Source organism: Manacus candei, unplaced genomic scaffold (genome assembly GCF_025592945.1).
Source record: "Manacus candei isolate 608988 ecotype Guabito, Panama unplaced genomic scaffold, ASM2559294v1 h1tg000014l, whole genome shotgun sequence".
Classification (NCBI taxonomy): Eukaryota; Metazoa; Chordata; class Aves; order Passeriformes; family Pipridae; genus Manacus; species Manacus candei.
This window is the reverse complement of record NW_026138062.1, coordinates 63,063,533-63,082,793: the sequence shown is the minus strand read 5'-3', so window position 1 is coordinate 63,082,793 and position 19,261 is coordinate 63,063,533.

Here is a 19,261-nt window from a genome sequence, read left to right as displayed (position 1 = left end):
AGCTGATGGAAGAATAAAATAAAATTTCACTCTTATTTCAATAAAAATAGAAAAACCCAAAGCCTAGTGAGCACATTTCTATTCCATTAAATTTTTCCATACATAAACTCCAGCAAGAGTCCAGAAAGCAACTAATAATTTACTTTCACCACCTCCACTTAGGAGGGCATCCCTCTATTAATACAGAAAACAGCAATTCCAGGCACAAATAGTTACCATTGCAACAAAGAACTACCACTATTTTTGCTCATGACCAGCTTCATGGCTACCATAAACACCTCCTTTTGGCCTAAGACTTCCAAGTGTTTGTTTTGGGGTGTTTTTGTTTTTGCTATGTTTGGTTGGTTTTTTTGGGGGGTATATTGTTTGTTTGTTTGGGTTTTTTATTTGTTTAGGGTTTTTTATTGGTTTGGGTTTTGTTGTTTGGGTTTTCTTCTGAGGAGGATTTGGTTGTTGGTTGGTTGGTTTCTTTGTTTTATAAGGAACAAGTCAGAAGGTACAGATCTTGAAACTAAAGATGGAAGCACTTTTTTCCATTCTGGCTCCTTTGCACAAACCAGGACTCTACACATACTTGCAAACTATTTTAAAAGAGAGGGACATAGTCTGGCTGCTCTGATACAGTACTTCCCACACTACTGTGCAATTGGAAAAAGAGCAACTCAAATTGAACACATGGCATCAAAAGCCACGTATCATACCTGAAATAATTATATGTGGTTTTGGAGGGGAAAAAAACCAACCCACTCAATGAGTATATTGATGTAGACAAGGATTATCATGCTGCTTCTTACTGTTTAACCTGCTTTAGCTTGTTTTCCTGTTCTTCCTTGAGGCTTCCATGTCACCATCTCCCAAGACTTCTGATGCCTAAAGCTGAATTACCACAGGGATCCAACAGGAACCAAAACTCAAAGCCCTGTAATGAGCTACTTGCAGCTGTTACTAAACCCACCATCTTTGCTGCTTCTCACTGCCCACTCCCCCACCCTCACCCCCCTGGCTTTGCCTTAGTAAAAACAATTTCAGATTCTGTAAGGTATTAAATGCTTTACTGCAGTATGTTGAATTAGAAGAATCAAAGAGAGCAATAGCCAGTGGCACTACAAAGAAATAAAACTGTCAAGTCAAGCAAGGAAATACAGACTTATCAAAATGATTTCTGAATCTTTTTGAAGAGATTCTTTTTCCATCTCCTACTCATGCTGCCTCAGGCACGTTGCTGGAGTCTAAAGATGGAATCAAAAGCTCAACCCACTTTGGCTGTCACAAGCAAACACAAAATCATCCCTACCATCTAAAGTTCTTTCCTCTAAAACTCACAGGCAGATTAAAAAAAGATACAAAGAAGAAAAAAAAATTTGGGGGTTTGTGTTGTTTTTTGTTTATCTTTTCTTAAATACTTACTTTATGGCACTATGGAAATCAGGAATAATTTACTCTTTCCAAATCTACAGCTCAGCATTAAAACCACTAATAAACAAATGGATGAAGTCTAACGGCCATCTAAGAGAACCTGAGGGTTTTGTAACATCAAAAGAGGCAAACTTTTCTCTCTGATACACCAGGGAAAATGCATGATACATTACTCCATTTATGGACACACCTAATTTTCAGCTGCACAAAGGACAAAATTTGACCATATATCTTTAAGAATCTCTTAAATATTAGAAAACCAAAAGAAAAAAAATTAAAATATGATTGCTTCATAGAAAAATACACAGTTGACATTAAAAAAATGACACATTTAACACTATGCTTTTGATTTTGAGCAGTTAGAACATTATTATAGGATGACATGGTGACTTTGTTCCACTCCTACCTGTATAAACTATTTATTACATGGCCTCAGGCAAGATGCTCATAATATGACCCAATTTGTTCTAAAAGACGTAGACACCCTCCCCACTGGCTTTAGTAGAGATAGCTTGGGCTTTTTTCCACTTTTAGCTTGCGTTTATGGATCAATAAAATAAGTAAATGCATGTTCAAACTGCAAAACAAAGAGCTAGGTAAAATTACCACTGACCATTGCAGCTACATGTAGTGTTTGCACAGTGCTTTGAAAATGATAAAGGAGAGAGGTGTTTGTATAGCACAGCATTACTAACTCTCTCTAATTTCAGTTTGTGATTGCACATGTGCTCATAAAAGCAGTACAGATGTCTATGGATCCTGCAGATTTATTATAGGTAATATAAGCCCCTCGTCTCCTTTTACTTCTTCGTTTCAGGGAAGGGATCATGAAAAATCTGTATTGTTGTTCTATCCCATCAGTGATTTTAACTCAAAAGAACATTACCTGTTTTGATACCATATCCTTTAAAAAGGTGAAAGGTGGACAGGAGGGAAGGAAACTAAACCCAGAACCAATGCTTCCAAGTGTTAAGAGATGGATAATGCTAAGCAGCTTCCATTACTAGTGTCTCTGTTGCATGGAAACTCCAGGAGAGACCATGAAACTGGATCCTCTAGGTCTTTTGGTTTTAGCAAGGCACTAAAGAAGGCAAAATGGGAAAGGGCTGTAGGTAATTAGAGATGATCCAAAAACACCTGAAAAGCACATAGGCATTCATTCAAATAAAAAGCATCATTTGCATCACCTGCAGTGGTTCAGGAGCTTATCAGCCAGTAAGGCCTGTTTCAAACTATGCATCACCATTAGATACATCCAAGAAATGGATGGCCAATGGTGGCAGTGTCATTGCTTTCACCTGCTGCTTTGTTGTGAGATACATGCCACACAAAGAAGTGCCAATACCTCCTTATTAGTATATCTCCCTCTGATTCCCTGATTCATACTATCCCTTATGATAAACTAATTTTTGGTGTGGTTTCTGCTTGGTTGTTTGGTTGGGGTTTTTTTTACACCAAAGATAAGCAAACAATACCTAAATTCTTAGCTCTTGGTGACAGCTGGGAGAAGGAGAGAAGAAAACAATAACTAACCGTGTAAATCTACACTGGAATTGGCAGGCAGTTTAAGAGAGGGTGTTCTCTTACAGTACAAAGTCCTAATACAGTACTTGATTTCCTACAGGTGCTACCATAACATGACTCATAAGAGCAAGCAGGACAAAAGTTCAAAAGATACTGAATGAATTTGTAATGGAAGGTATAAGTATCAGGTCACATCGGATTTTCTAACCTTCATTAGTAGTAACATAATAGTCAGAAAATCTTGACCAAATCACACAGCTGAACTGAATATTTTTGTATATTTATAAATAAAGTAGAAGGAGTTGTAGGACCTCTGGAAAAAGTGTTAAAGCATGAACGCAATAGAAAAAAAAAAGTCAAAACCAATAGTTTATTGGAGTGTTTATTTCTTTAACCTAGGTTTTGTGAACTTGTGAAGTTATAATTATTGCAGTTTAAAGCAGAGATCTATTCTTTACATTTATTCCAGTGGAGCTTTTGTGTTATTTTCATTAAAATAAGTGAAATTGTGCATGAATGTACCGTTTGTAAGTAACTGTTGTTTTCACAGTATATAAATCAAAAGCCTATAAATTACCAGAAGTTACAGTTTCAATAAGACTACTTTAAAGAAATTAATTTCAGTTTTTAATACTTCAGCCAGTCAACTGCTTTTAGAAACAGTTTAAATTTCAACAGCCTGCACTGACCAAGAAAACAATTTGGTATCATGGCCAATACTGGATGGATACGTATTTATTACATAAGCCATTTCTAACCTGAATGACAAAGGTTAAATGTTAGCAATAGCTAGGTTTTCCTTAAACTCTAGGAGTTTTACTACTGACTTTCCCAATGGCAAGCTAAGAGGAATACCAAATGATTTTTGCAAACCCTCCTCTGCATTTAGGAAACTACACTATTCCTTTTCAGATGTGAATCTGTCCAAAGTTCAAGGTGGTTTGATTCCCATCATTATTCATCCCTATCCTTCACAAGGCTGACCACAGGAGAAGGAAAGAGTGAAAGACCTCTGTCAAAGAAATAAAGCAGGTACTACACCTGGGGAACTATTTTGTCATTTCATGAATAATTGTGTCATGAAATGTTCCCTTCAGAGTATATTTCCCTGCAGCATGGATGAGACTGGAGAGAAAAAATGGGCACCTTAAACATTCATTAGTAGAACCAGCTGCTATTTTGTCAAAGGCAGCAGAAACAATAGTAGTATGAATAATAACCTCCCAGCCTCTCTGCAACAGGAACACATACACATACACATGCAAAATTAATGTCCCCTTGAGTCTTATACCAAACCCACCCATTTGTATCTAGTCCAAGGAAACAGTTCAATTTTAAAGGAGATGAGGGGATTTCCTATGAGAGAATAATCTCCAGACAGACATTCACAAAATCACTACAGATCAGTTACTAGCTCTAAAAGACAGTTCACCTTCCAGGTTTAAAACCAACAGGGGAATGAGAAACGAAAAGAGAATGTTTAGAAATGACATCTAATTAGTCTAGAAATTATGGTTTCACCTGGTATTTCACCACCAGATCTGCACACTCTGAGCCCACTTGTCCAAATACAGTTTGTGACTGAGACTGGAAGTATACACTCAGCAAAGACTAAATGCAGTGAGCAGTTTTAGAGGCCAGGGAGTGGAAAAGAACCAAGTCAGGAATAAGTATGCAATAGTATTTTTGATATCCATTATTTACTTATAAATGGAAAATTGTGCTGCTAAGTTCTGTATTCAGTTGTAGGGGTTTTATTTTGTTGTTGGGGGTTATTTTATTTCTTTCTCTTAAGAAAAAAAAAAAAAACAAACAGCTTATTAGAGACACATCTTGTTGTCTGATATTTAAAGACCCAAAATGTGGTTTAGATCAACAATATAACACTACAGACTACCACAACTACCAGTTTCAAAGGCAAAGACTAAATCTGAATTTTAAGAAGTTGGAAACAAGATAATATGGGACCACTGCTCTCCAAAGGAGCAGTTTTTGACAGAACAGCAGCAGTAGGAAGCAGAAGCTGCTGGAGGTGTCTTAAAAGTATAGTTGAGGTACCTATCACAGTCTTAAGTAGCTGGTTCTATTCAGCCGCCTCAGGCACAGCCCTTATAAGTGCCCAGGCACAGGTTCCAAATTCTGTTCCTGCCACTAGCTGTAATTATACAAATACATCACCCCATTATGGCTATTTAATGGTCTAAAACATGCGATATCCTGGGACTAATGCACCTATTTGCTCTAAGTACAGAATAGCATATTACAATGTGTGCTACTGGTCTGCAACTCTGCTTGAATTTACTATTGCCAGTTCTCCCAGGTTTAACAAAAAGTGTTCTAAAGGATGCACATCCTGAATTATCCCCTCTGCGTAGGACCTAACATCTGCTTCTGCTGTGATCAATCACACCAAAGACAACAAATGAAAATAGGTTGCAGCTGGTGTTCAACATAACAAGCAGCTACATCATAAGATGTGCATTACCAATGGGGAGGATGGTTATTCCCATATTATAGATACGAAAACTAAACTCCATGCTCAACAAATTGTGTAGATGGCAACAACAGAAGCAAATCCACACAGTCCTAGAATCTACACAAGACCGCAGTTATCCCCATGCATGAGCTTGCATTGCTCTACCATCATTAGCTTTGGGCAACCAAGACAAGTTTATGACAAGTTCTGTACAGGATTTCCTTTGTGTACACATTGCTAGGACAAAATTTATGAAACATTTATTTGTACTGATACTACTAGATCATTTTATTTTTCTGCAAGGCAACAAAAGGCATCCCCTTAAATGACACCTTTCTACCAAGACTCCTTCTGTCTGACAAGACTCTTAGGGCAAGGCAAGAATGGTAAATCTTAGCTAAGGCCACATACACAGACTCACAGAAACTTGTTACTGAAGTATATCCCATAGAAAGTAACATTAAATAAAGTACAACAACAATTTCCTTTCTACTTACAAGGATTTGCATGCACACTTTAATTCCAAAAAACTACTTTAGAAATTAACCACAAATTCTTTATGCACGAGCACCCCTTGAGGGGAGTACTCTACAAAGTAAAGGAATTTAAAATAGAAACACTTCAATGTCTTGAATACACACTAACACAACAGATCAAGCTAAACATAAAAGACTTGGACTATTACCCTTTAAATTATGTTAATTAAGCAATACTCACTCTAACCATTGTGCATTGTCACAGTCTGATATAATAACAACACAATCTTTTTCCCCAAGTCTATACTCATTCACTCAAACGAAAGAAAGGATTTGTCACTGTAACGCATCAGAAATCAGTAATTTTTAGGCCCTTGCAGTTACTATCCTTACATTACTTTTTTAATGGCAACTTTTTTTTTAAATGTTATACAAACAAAAACCCATGTAAACATAGACTAGATCTTCTATCACAACTAAGCAGCTAAGCAAAAGTGACCTAGTGTTCCAGAAGCATTGCTACTCACAGCTCAAAACAGTTGGTGAGATTCTTGCTTGCATTTAAGATATTTCAGATGATGTATCCCTCCTATCCCAAATCTTTGAAAACAGCTTGTAAAGATAGTGAAACCAGTTTGACTACTAAGGAAATAACTGTTGTGGTCTGAGAAGTTCACACTGATAAGCATACAGTTATCTGAGACTTTGAAACTAAGTATAAATTCTAGCATGTTCTCTCTTCTACATTCTACTAAAAATACCAAGAGCATCAATAACAGTGACTGTGACTTTTTTCCTTTCAGAACCAAATATCTTTTATTCAAATTTTGAAAAAAACTTTTGAAAAAAATTCAAGATTTGTCACTTCAAACTAGCATATTCCAAAATTAGCAAGGGACAAAAAAATCTGATAAAGCAGCATTTAAATCCTAGATCCTTTAAGAATGAACATGATGTAAGATAAAAATCCTAAAATGACACATCTCTCATCACTTTCAAGGTATGACTTCAAATGACCCCTTTTTTTTTTTACCAGATGTTCTAAACTTCCTTTACTATTTCAAAAAAGAATATTTTATAATTGCCAAAACCAAAAAGAAAATGTGATAATCCTACTTGGCATTGCTCAAAAAAAGGAAAAAATTCAGTACTTCATAAGTCTGTACTACTGGATATATAAAAAGAGAAAGACAGGGAAAATAAAAATACACTTAAGATTTTTTGTCCAACAGGGAAACAAGTTCAATGACTTAATTAAATCCCTTAACCAGTAAATTCAAAAAACAAATTGCAAGGCAGTGAGAAAAATTCAGCATTTTGTAAACTGTTGAATTTGCTCTACATTTTCCCCCATTCACTCTAGCTCCCCTCCTTCAACCCAACATGTTATTTGTCTCCTCATTCCCTACAGTAATCTAGCTGCACGAGAGGATTAACATGTCTCAAATAAGAAGGTATTACTTTAAAAATGCATTCAAGCTCAAGGATGGGTCCAAATATTCAGTTCAGACATGAGGGAAACACTGAATTCACATGAAGGTATATTTTTCACAGAGGGAGTTGTTAAATCTTAATAAACACTTAACAGTGTTCTTCTGGATCAAGTCTACCCATATGCACTGGAACTTTTTTTTCAGAGGTAAGAAAACCTAGGGGACAGAGTTCAGAATCAATCTAAGTTATTTTCTTGAAAACAGACAAGATGAAGGAAGCCTGTACTCCTCAACAACAATTGCAGAACATAAGAATACTTACTTATCAGTTTTCAAACATCTGTCAGTTCCAAAAAGCTCACAGTTTATAGTTAAGTGGCACCAACAGCATCTTGCTGCACTTGGAAGACACCAACATTCCATGCATAATGGAGTGAAGACTCAAAAACTATTTCACAGCACCTAGAGAAAGCATGAGGAAAGAGTAAACCACTAGAGAGTACTGAGATCATTTCACCACAGAAGGAAACCCACAAAACAATTAATTTAAGCTTCAAATTCCACTGGTGTTAACAAACCCCATGTTCTCACATTTCCTATGTAGCTTCCTACGTGGCAAAGGTCAGATGAGCCAGTCCCAGCAGACTTCATTTAACAAGGGTGGGGCCAAGATACCTTGGGAATGGGCCCATCTATTTAGCTTCAAAGTATTCAAGGCTGAGTGATTGCTTTTTGCCACCAATAGAAATAAACCTGAGAAGGGGCTTAGTGGTTAAAGTTGACAAAATTATTTCACTACAAAAAGGTACACAAGAGTCATACTTCTGCTAGTCACTTGGTAATGAAATTTTGCACTGAGCCTAAGCTCTGAGCCTATGGCAAATCAGAGACCTGAATGGCAAAATTATCATCACAGACTTTCCTCTGCTAGAATAACAGACAAATGAGATACCAATTAGAATTACTTTTCCTGAAATTCCTGTTATTTAGATTTGCTTTTCTGAAACTACTGCTCTGAGACTGGGAATATTCTTTGCATTCCTATAGCGTAGAACCAGAGATCTACTTAGAGAAAAAATGACAGAAACGGCAAGAAATAATGTGAAGTTAGTAGGAAAAGTATTTCACTGAAGTTAGTAACGAGACAAAATCTGAAAGATCAAATAGCTAGTCTGTAGGAATAGAATACTGATCTATTTACATAAATTTCTAAAGTTGAGGATGAGGTAAATTCAACTGAGAGAAACAGGTGCAGGTGGCAGATTACTGCAAATGTGGTGTATTCTACATCACCTGTGAAAAAAATACTGACCCCCCCCTCCTCAATGTAGCACCTTGTTTGAGTGTTTGGCAGCTCTGAGGGGTGGAGTATATCATCAAACATACTAAAATTCACTTAGCTGCTGAAGCACCTGAAAAGACAGTAGTTTGAATATGTCTTCATTAGAATAACATCAGCAAGAGGTAGAACCATGGGGTGATCTATACCTCTAAAACATAAAATTTGCTTGCATCCTCTCCACCAATAAGCCTTTGTTTGGATTTTTTCCAAACAGAGAATAATTAATTTCCAAAGAGAACAATTAATATTTGCATGAACTTGACAAGAACTCATACTTCTTCTGGATTATTTCAATATAAGAGACAATTAGAATGTATGGCTAGGAAGAGGGAGTTGAAGAAACTCTCTAGGTTCAGCTCTCTCTGAAAGTCTTCCTCTCTACCTTGTGGCCAGAACTCATAGGATAATTTTGTTGTTACTCTGTTACATTATCTAAAACTTTGCCTTTGTACCTTCTCTAGTAGGTACGTTCCAGAACAACCACCCAGAGCAAAAAGGGGAGTAAGACTGCATCTGACTCTTCCTCTGCTTTCTGCAGTGGCCCCAGGTGGAAGTCATCATTTAAGCCACAGTTGTGGCCTCTGTTTTTTTATGGCTTCTAGGCCATAAATCTTTCAGTGTTAAAAAAAGCTGTGGTGCTTATAACGAGCTGGCCGAATATGTACAGAAATGTGCTGTGAGATAGTAGGTACTGTCTGGTTTGAAAAGGACAGGCCAGATTCTCAGATTACATGCTGATTGTAGAGGCTGCATTCACTGGTGTTGAACTGTGGATGCTTTTATAAAACAAGATGAAGGTCTTAGAAAAATGCAGCATCAATATCATCCAAGAAATCCAACCAAAAGGAATTAATTCAGCAATAGAAAAATGCTACATATGCAATTTTATATTTTTTCAGAGAAGAATATCAGGGTATTTAGAAATAGTATAGGGGTCTAATGCTGAACCAAATTTGTAAATAATGAACAAAGGCATCTGCAGTTTCATTCCCCTTAGTGACCTAATTACTACTTGGAGAATTAACATAAGTTTTTAAGTTTCTTGGCTTTTATCTTTAATGCAGTTAGCCAAAAAGTGGAGAACTCTGCAAAGAAAAAGCAGGTAGCTTTGATTTTGTCAAGAGAGAGACCAATTTTTTTTTATTTTTTTTTTAAGTAAGCATTACATAAATCACAGACCAGTTCTGGTTTAATACATTTAATAGTTCTCATCATGAAGTGTTCTACTTTAAATTCCTACATGTATGAATTTAAATATTTTCTCATTCCTCTCTGAAATCAGCTTAAATTTTTGTTACTATTTCATGTTAGTGACTGTCAATGCTACTTTTCCTGATCTGCAACCGCTTGCCCTACATCAGCAATCCCAATCAAATTCCCCTGCTGTGAGCTACCCTAATCGTAGTTTATTGGTGTTTAAAGGTCTCCACATTCTCAGCAGTGTCTGTGCATTAATTTCCAAGTTAGGTGAATGAACACAGCTGACAAATGCTATCATGAACCTTTCAAAATCTGACTCCATGACCTCTACCCACAGTATTTATGTAGGTTGCATATCAGTTGTTCGTATACAAACGTATAAACTTCTGGCTCCTGTTTCACTCATCATTCATGTCAAGAACCTGGATAAAAGTTAAGGTTTTTTTTTGAATTTGTGCATGCATTTCTGATGTCAAGCCATGGGAAGTTTGGCTGGCTCGTGTGCACCTGTCTGTTAGACTGCAGATAAAATGTTTATTGTTTATCCAGATCTGGAAGTTGAGATGATCAGAGTCTCCAAATTCAGACACAGTTTAAAATTCTCTGTCCCAACTGATTTTCACTTTCCTCAAATTAACTGTTCTTTTGCCTTCTCTTCAGATACAAAGACACACATCTCTCTTGTTTCTTCATTGCTATACCATCTGGGATAAATTAAAACACCTTTCTTCAAGTCAGTTAGACTCTTACCTTTGTTTTGAGTGAAAAGTACAAGACCCTAAAATCTGGAGGTAGGCAGTGTTCCTTCATTGTAGCATAATCTCATTTCCCTTTTGAAGCTTTACAAGGAAGTAATCAAAAAAGGCATAAAACATAGTACCTGAGGCACAGACTACTCTGAGCCTGCAGCATACTATAATTATGAAATTATTTATAAGTAGTGTAATATACATAATGTGAAATCATAGGATTATTAAGGTTGGAAAAGACCTCCAAGATTATCAAGTCCAACCTTTGACCAAACACCATCATGTCAACTACACTATAGCACTAAGTGCCATGTCCAGTCATTTCTTGAACACTTCCAGGGATGGTGACTCCGTCCCTTCCCTGGGCAACCTGTTCCAATACTTAACCACCCTTTCAGTGCAGAAAATCATCCTGATGTCCAACCTGAACCTCCCCTGGTGCAGATTGAGGCCATTTCCTCTTGTCCTGTCGCAAGTTCCTGTGAGAAGAGGTCGACCCCCACCTTGCTACAACCTCCCTTCAAGTACTTGTAGAGAGTGAAAGAGCCTCCTTTCCTCCAGGCCAAACAACCCCATCTCCCTCAGCCTCTCCTCATGAAACTTGTGCTCCAGACCCTTCACCAGCTCTATTGCCCTTCTCTGAACATGCTCCAGAACCTCAATGTCTTTCTTGTAATGAGCAGCTGAGAACTGAACACAGGACTCAAGGTACAGCCTCACCAGTGCCTGCTCTCATTGCCCACGTTGTTTTTGACACAAGCCAGAATGCCTTGGCCCTCTTGGCTACCTGGGCACACTGCTGGCTCATGTTTAGCCAGCTGTCAACCAGCATCCACAGGTCCTTTTCCACTGGGCTGCTTTCCAACCACTCTGCCCCAAGCCTGGAGCTCTGCATGGGGTTATTGTGACCCAAGTGCTGGACCTGTAACTTTGTTTTGTTGAACCTCATACCATTGGCCTCGACCCATCAATCCAGCCTGTCCAGATGACAGCACAAGTGATGTTCCAGTATGCTCTCCATATCCAATTGCCCAGAACACCATGCAAGCTGCTAAAGGCCAGAAAAGTGTGATCTTCACTTTAAGACTGCATGGCAAAAAAAAAAAAAAAAAAATAAGGGGGGAGATGGAGAAGAACGAGAGCCTTTGTATTAACTACAAATCTGCAATTCCTTCTGGTGTCCATAAGGTATTGTGAAAAAGGGAGATGCTGTAGTAGGTCTTCCAGTCCAGGCTGAAAGATATTCCTCTCACTGAAGTACAGCAGGGCTCACAAAGTACATACAAAACAGCCAAAAAAATTATTCACAAGTTAATTTGACATGTTAGCATTATTTCCCTGTCTGGTCTCATGCTCAGTACTTAATCTATTTTGGGGGGAACACATAATGCAATGAACGAGCGGTTAATGACTGACATCATAACTCTAAAAGTTTGAGCACTTTGTAGAGAAGCAAGATACAGAACAGCACATTCTCCCCAAAGATGACATAGAAATTACCCATTGCTTTTCATTTTTATAAGCTTTTTTTTCCCCCCACCTTAAAAGGTTAACATCAGTTAATTTAGTATATATCAATATATATTATGGGAACATATCAGCATTTTCCTCCCCAGTTTCTAAGGGGGAGTGCAACATGTTTCATTATAGTGTTAGATCAGAGTGCTGATTCAAACAATGGTCCTTATGCAAATTTACAGAGCAAACAGAAGCAAACCAGGACTGTCTGCTTTGAATGAGATGTGGGTAGGAAACATATGTTAATGAGGAAAACAAACCAGTAAGATACTTTAAGATAATTCTCATTATCCAAAAGCTTTAAACTGATTGAATCCTTAGGTTAGTAATGTAAACTCAGGTTGCATCACTGCACTGTAGTAGTGACATGGACTTGCATCATTCCAGAGCCTCAGTCATGGTTTATACTGGCACTGCCTCTACCTTCACAAGCGGTAAAGAGAAAAGTGTATCTTTCTGCTTTGTTTTTGGCTTAGGGCAATGAATGTCACTGAAAGGATTTTTTTCTTTTGGCTGTTACTCCTGGATGGCACTATTCCAGCACAAAGCAAAACAGTTTTGTGTGCCTTTGCGGGCGTGGATGAGTTATGCTAACACAGGCTACGCACAGGGAAGGTGCAGGTAAATGTTTTCTTGCTGCTTTCACAGTGAGGAGCAGGAAGAGAGCTTTTGTAATACAAGAATTATCTTATGAGGGTCCTCAAAATACTTTTTTTTTCATTCTGTCTTTCAAATGCTTAAATCTTTCTTGGCTGCTAGGTCTCTGCAGATGCACAAGCACAGACATCCACCTCGAATTCAGCCAGCTATATAGAGCAGTTCTGCCCATCTCAAAAAGAGCTTTCTGAAAATCTGACAGATATTAGAAGGGAAGACATGTTATACTAACGAGAAATTACATCTAGCTTGCTTTTGTTATTTCTATGTTTGTTTTGTTGAAAGTAGTAATGTCTTCTTTTATCCTAATTTCAAGAAGAGCTTTTGCATATCTCTATATGTAACAGGGCTCAGGAAGACACTGGTCATAACATTTTGCATCTTTCACCCCAGATACAGTAAATTATAAAGCCAGATTTCACAGTCTTTCACAGTCCAGTCATACTGAGGGCAGCTTGAACTCCTTCAGTAGCTCTAATTTGAAGAATCTGGTGGCAAACTAACAATAACTTCAATTGAAGGCAGTATGGATGCACTCTAATCTCAGTGCATTTGATTACTGGAAGGGGGAGAGAAAGAAAAAGAGAAAAGAAAATAAAAAAGCCAGTTCCTGGTTCTTTCTGCACCAGAATTTGGGAGTCATTAGTGGTTCATTCACCTACGTTGTTCTCTAAGGATGTCTATTTGCCTGGTCATTTCGCCTTCTCTCTAGACATGCAAAAGTTTCCTTTACTCCAACAAAAATAGTCCTAAAATCACAGAGGGGAAAAGCCATAGCTTACAGTCTTTCCCGTAATTTCCTGCTTCAGCTCCTTTTATTCCTTATGAGTCATCATTACTTATTACTTCAGTTGCCCTTCAGCTCCTGGAACTTGTGCAAAAAACTTCCCAAAGTTACACTTAGGTCATTTGCTGATATCATAGAGACTTCAACAACCACTTCAAGCTGCAATTTGCTTGATCCAGTGTGCATATAAAAATAAAAATAGCTACTGACGGACTTACAAAAAATTCAGTTGTTTAAATTAAAAAGCAATGTGTTCTATTAGGACATTTCACCAAATACGTAGCATTTAGTAACAACCAGACTACAAAAGAAAAGCAAGACAAAGTGGCTCATGGCATTAGCATGGCTTTCATTTTATTCGTATCATCGGGGGGATGATACGAGCATCCACATTGTGCAACAATTTAAATGCCTGGCACCACTTGACCCATTTTGAGACAGCAAAATGGGATCCATATATAATTTATGGGGAACACAGTCACTCTCAAAACATGACAGCCTGCGGTTGAGTGCTGAGAGTCTTGAGACCAGGTAGCACTGAACTCAACTGAGAAGGGAAGAGGGTGAGCATCATTAGATAATCATGTAACACATCTGGCCACAACAAGGATCCCTCCCCTGGGCTCCTTCAAGAAAGGAAACTCAAGTTTTAGCCTGAAGCAACTGTTTATAGACATGGGCTGGGAACCAGTTCTTTTTAACCCAGAATCCATTTTAACAACTTTAGAGCTAAAGAAACAGTTGACTGCTCTTTTGAATCATATACCATGAGGAAAAACCTTTGTTCATATTAAAATAGAAAGTATGTAAAAAAGAGTAAGTAAGAACCAAAAAACTTTATAATGTCTCCTTTTAATGGGGAAAGAGAGTGAGGGAATGTATGAGGTGGATATATAAAAGGACAAGATAACTTCCAAAAATTCATTGCATTGCTACAAAACTAGTTTCTATAGGGTATTGCTGTCAATGCAGACTGTTTTGAAACCACCACATGCTAGGCATGCAGAGATATAAAGCATGTAAGTCACCCTTTAGCATGTTTCTGCAGACTTTTAACTTTCTGAGCCAGCTATGCTGAAATCAGAGTTTGAGACCCAATCTCTAGCTCATGATATGACATGCACGACCAAATTTAGGCTCTGCAAGATACTTTGTTTAAGAAATACAGGCTCTGTGGCCACCTGACTTTTAAAGTCTCTAAGTAACCATCTCAACCTCTATGTTGGGTTTAATTTATTTGTTTCAGAACAGACAGCCCTAGGCAGCCCCAAACATGCAACTACCAGAGGTTTGTTTGAAGCTGCCATTTTTAATAATCAGTTGCAAGAATGAACAGACTTCTGTTGTAGGGGTGATTAGGAGATGCATTTCTCAGGTGTTTCTTTACTGTTGTGACAGAAGCTTCTTTTAGCAGTGAACTCAGGGGTTCCCGAGGTAATCACACGAATCAGCACAGCTGGACCTCAGAGCACAGGTAACTACATCAGGCATTATAGAACATGTAATAAAATTTAGAGAGAAGACAATGCTGCTCCTTGTATAGGTAGGCAGAAATCTACCTCCCCTCCCCTCAATCACACAGGACTCTCTATATTGAGAAAATGTGGTATGATTTCTACTAAGACAGAATGCTTCATACGTTGCTATTTCCTTCCTCTTACAACACAAATTAGCCACGGTTTCTGAAAATTCATTAGTGTTCCTTGCAATGGACAGTATGATATGGTCCTTAGTAATTTTAAAATGGGGAAACCAGAACTATGGAGTCACTGTCCGACAAAGGATGATTCAGAGGGATTGTTTTAAATTTTTTTAATCTATTTTTTTATATCCTTTGAGTTTAGGGGAAAGAAGAAATATTACAAGGGCGGAGGGGGAAAAAGGACTTCAGAACCTCCCTAGAACAAAATATAGTTGCTGAGATGTTACTAAAAAACTGCTGTATTAAAGGATGGAATGGCATTTAAGTAAATAAACCCTATATTTTTTTATTACACTGATGTGATTAATTCAGACAGAAAACTTTAGTTATCAAGGCGGTTTTATTACTGATACTAGTTGAAATATATTTTTAAAATAAAATAAAACTTGAAAAACTGTAAACACTGAATTAGAATTGAAGTGACAGTCTAACCTAAAATGTACCTATGCATGTTTAGTATAGTAAATAACTATAGACAAATAAACGAGAATGAAAATCACTAGTTTCTTTCACTAATTAAAACCTAACACAGCTTAGAAATGAAGCTTTAAAACTTAATCCCAGTTTGACTGTTTTGTTTTACAGAGGCAATGATAAAATACTTCTGTTGTTTGAGCTGCTTCCTATTCTGTTACTGATGCAGTTTGATCCCTAAATTTCCAGATTAGGAAGAGCCTAACTTCTCTGAACACAAAAGTGCTGTGAAAAAAGTATAAAGTTGTAAAACTTGAAAATTCCAAGAGACAAAAATAACAGTCCCTACTAGCAAAAACTTGTTGCTCAACAAGAAAGAACTCATGTCCTTATAGGGTGCTGCAAGTAAGTACTTTTTCAAGGAGGTAAAGCCTTTCAAATTGCCAAGTGACATACTCACTCTCATGGCTAGCAACTCTATCTGGAACAAAACAAAAAGCCAGACTCAGAGCACTAATAGCATTGTTGCTTCCTTTTCCTGTAAATGTTAAGGAGGAACCAAAATATACTCATTCGCCAAAAAAAGGAATAGAAATATACACCACATGGGAATTAACCACACTGTTGGACAATTCCAAACCCTTAAAAGTTTCAGAAATTACTCAGTTTTCTACATAAGTGGAAGCTTTACTTTTTATGTTCAGGATGATTCATTAAGAGCTGGAATACATACAGGGTTACTTATAATATACTAGTATAGATGATAAGGAAAGTGCTCAAGAAGGAACACGATTACTGTAAAACCTTAATTTCTCCTGTCTTCACCTATTATTCTCCAGGAGCTCTTAAAAACTATAAATACTGCTAAAACAATTCAATTGCATTCCTTTACTAAATAAATCAAATGTTTGCAGAGCACCATAAGCATTCATACCTGTTCACTATCTAAGACCAGATTCTAAGATCCTGCATTTCAACAAAAGTGGAATAATATGGCCTAAAGTGAAAAAAATATGCCAATACTTATACCAATATTTAAATGTCTCCCAATCCTCAAGAACTTACAGTCAAAGTGACTGCACATTTACTTATGGCAAAGGAGTTAAAGTGATGATGGCATAGATAGATACTCAGTGACTTCTTTATGCTGCACCTTCACTCACAAGCGCTACAGATTTGTACAGTGTACAGATTTAAGAGGATTAAGCTACCTTCAACTTCTTTGTTACAATTCAGAAAACTAAATTAATGAGCCCAGCTCCCCTCCCCACCTGACTTGAAAGAAATAGGCACCTAACTTAACTGTCAAAATTAAGCATGAAATTACCTCCCTGCACTGCCACTGCCAACTATACTCTAATAAAATTACCTTTTAGATAAGCACATCAATACTGGCATACAAAGCATTTCTACCCACAGGTCACCAGTTCCAATCTCTACAAGTCTGAAAGAAAAAGCAGCTGTGTGTAAAATTGATGATCATTGTTCAGTTCCAAGTGAGAGGTGGCTGCTATGACAATGCTGCCAAGACATTTTGCATAACCTTAGAAAAGAGTCCAAGGATTTTATAAATACTGACACCAAGTTCTCCACATTCTTAAATAAGTGGTCCCCAAAGGTCAGGGAGAAGTATAACTTCTGGAACAGTCTCAAGAAAACACAACTGCAGCTGTCTATCTGCTCTGTGAATGACCAGAGGTTGAATTTCAGCATCCAAGTGTGTCAGCAGCATTAAAAATTATACTGCAGCAAAACAAAAGGAAGCCCTTTGTAAGCAGCTTCATGAAGAGCACTAAAGACTGAACACAGATCTTAAACTGCCTTGATCTTTGTCTTGATAACTTATGAAGAATGTACACTGATGCCTCAAGTTCCCATTCCCTTTTTCTTAATACACAGAAACATGTGTTTGCTCCTGCTGCCATTTTGATGCCAGCTACAGAATTAAAAAAAAAACAACAAAAAACAAAGGGGAGGAAGAAAGGAAAAGAAAGTTTGCAGTTAATTCCATCCTTGTATACAAACTTGTACTTCTCTTCCTGCTTAAATTTGGAAGGAAGTCCTTTTATACACAGCATACTTCCTTATAGCATTCCCAAAAAAGGGACAACGAGACATTTTTATTGGAAAAGAATCAGTTATGTTTTTCAGGCCTTATTATGCTTAAGGTGACACTGGAACAGAGTCCTTGAAAGAAGCAAAGACTTTAGCAGTGGAAATGATTTGTAGTATTGCAGTTGGATTGGTTTGGTGGTGCAGGCTGCAAAATTCCTTCACTCACCTCTATAGCACAGAGACAGACATGCTTTGTTTTACTGGATGACCAAGAGAGATTGGCAACACTCTCTTCCCTGTAAATAACACTGACATATTAATCTTTCACAAGAACGATCCAGCAAAGAGCTAGAACTATGTTCACCATATGTTCCAAATTTTCTTGTTTCCTCTAGATGTCAATCCTGCAAACACATCAGTGATTTCCTGCATCTAAGTGTCCCAGTCCAAACTTATGCACATAGTTGGAATACATCATAGAAAATTCTTTTATAAGGTTAGCTTGGAACACCCACGCATGGCTTCCTATAAACCACCTAACAGAAAGGACACAATAGGGGCTTCTAACTCCTATTTGTAAAGGCAACCTAAGGCTCTCAAATTTAAGTCAACTTCTGAAAAGTAACCACAGGCATCTTTCAAAATCTAAGTTAAGATCTTCATGAAGCCACACCGCTAGAGATTGATTAAATTATTTAGAACATGAATTTGCAATGACTACAATCCTCATTAGGGATACTGTCCAACATATGTGGCAAAAGAAACCACAAGATTTCCACAGTTGTCAGATACTTTAAGATATTCAGAGTCATCAAAATACTACATATATATAATTTCTATATATAGAAAAATGAGCTACACTTACTTTCAGTGGATTACCATTGCCACTTTCTAATCATTCGAGATTGTAAGTCACCTTCACAGAGACTTATATTTCCAAATGCAATAAAATTAAGGGTTTTTAAATATTTGCCTGCTAAGTTGTATATACCTATCCTGAAAAGGATGCGGCCATGATGAAATACTTTCTACAGGTAAGAGTTTGACCCAAATAGTTGGTGGCTCAATTCTTGGAGAAAATCATGCACAAGCTCATTTCAAAAGCATGTAAATAAATTACAGAAATAAAAATACAAACAGGAAAACATGCTAGGGCATTGAAAGTATGCTTTGAACCTCTGGTATAGTGAAAAAATATGTTCCTATTCAGCTGCTACCATTTCCTGCTTCTGAAAAGAATTCCATCCATTAATGGTCTATGTAATGTGGATTACAGATCCTGTGAGGCTTATTTGAAAGTAGACTGGCCAGAAGGCAGTCAAAAACTTATATCTGAGGTGCTTACCAAACATATAAATTTTAGTGGTAAATGTCAAAAAAAGGGGAAGAGAGAGAATGGACTATCAATCCCACTCCTGCTGCTAGTAATGCAGACTTATTCAGTTTAACAGAGTGTATGAGGTCAGGTGTAGAGACAGTCTGTTAATAAAACAAACAGCAATAACATAGAAG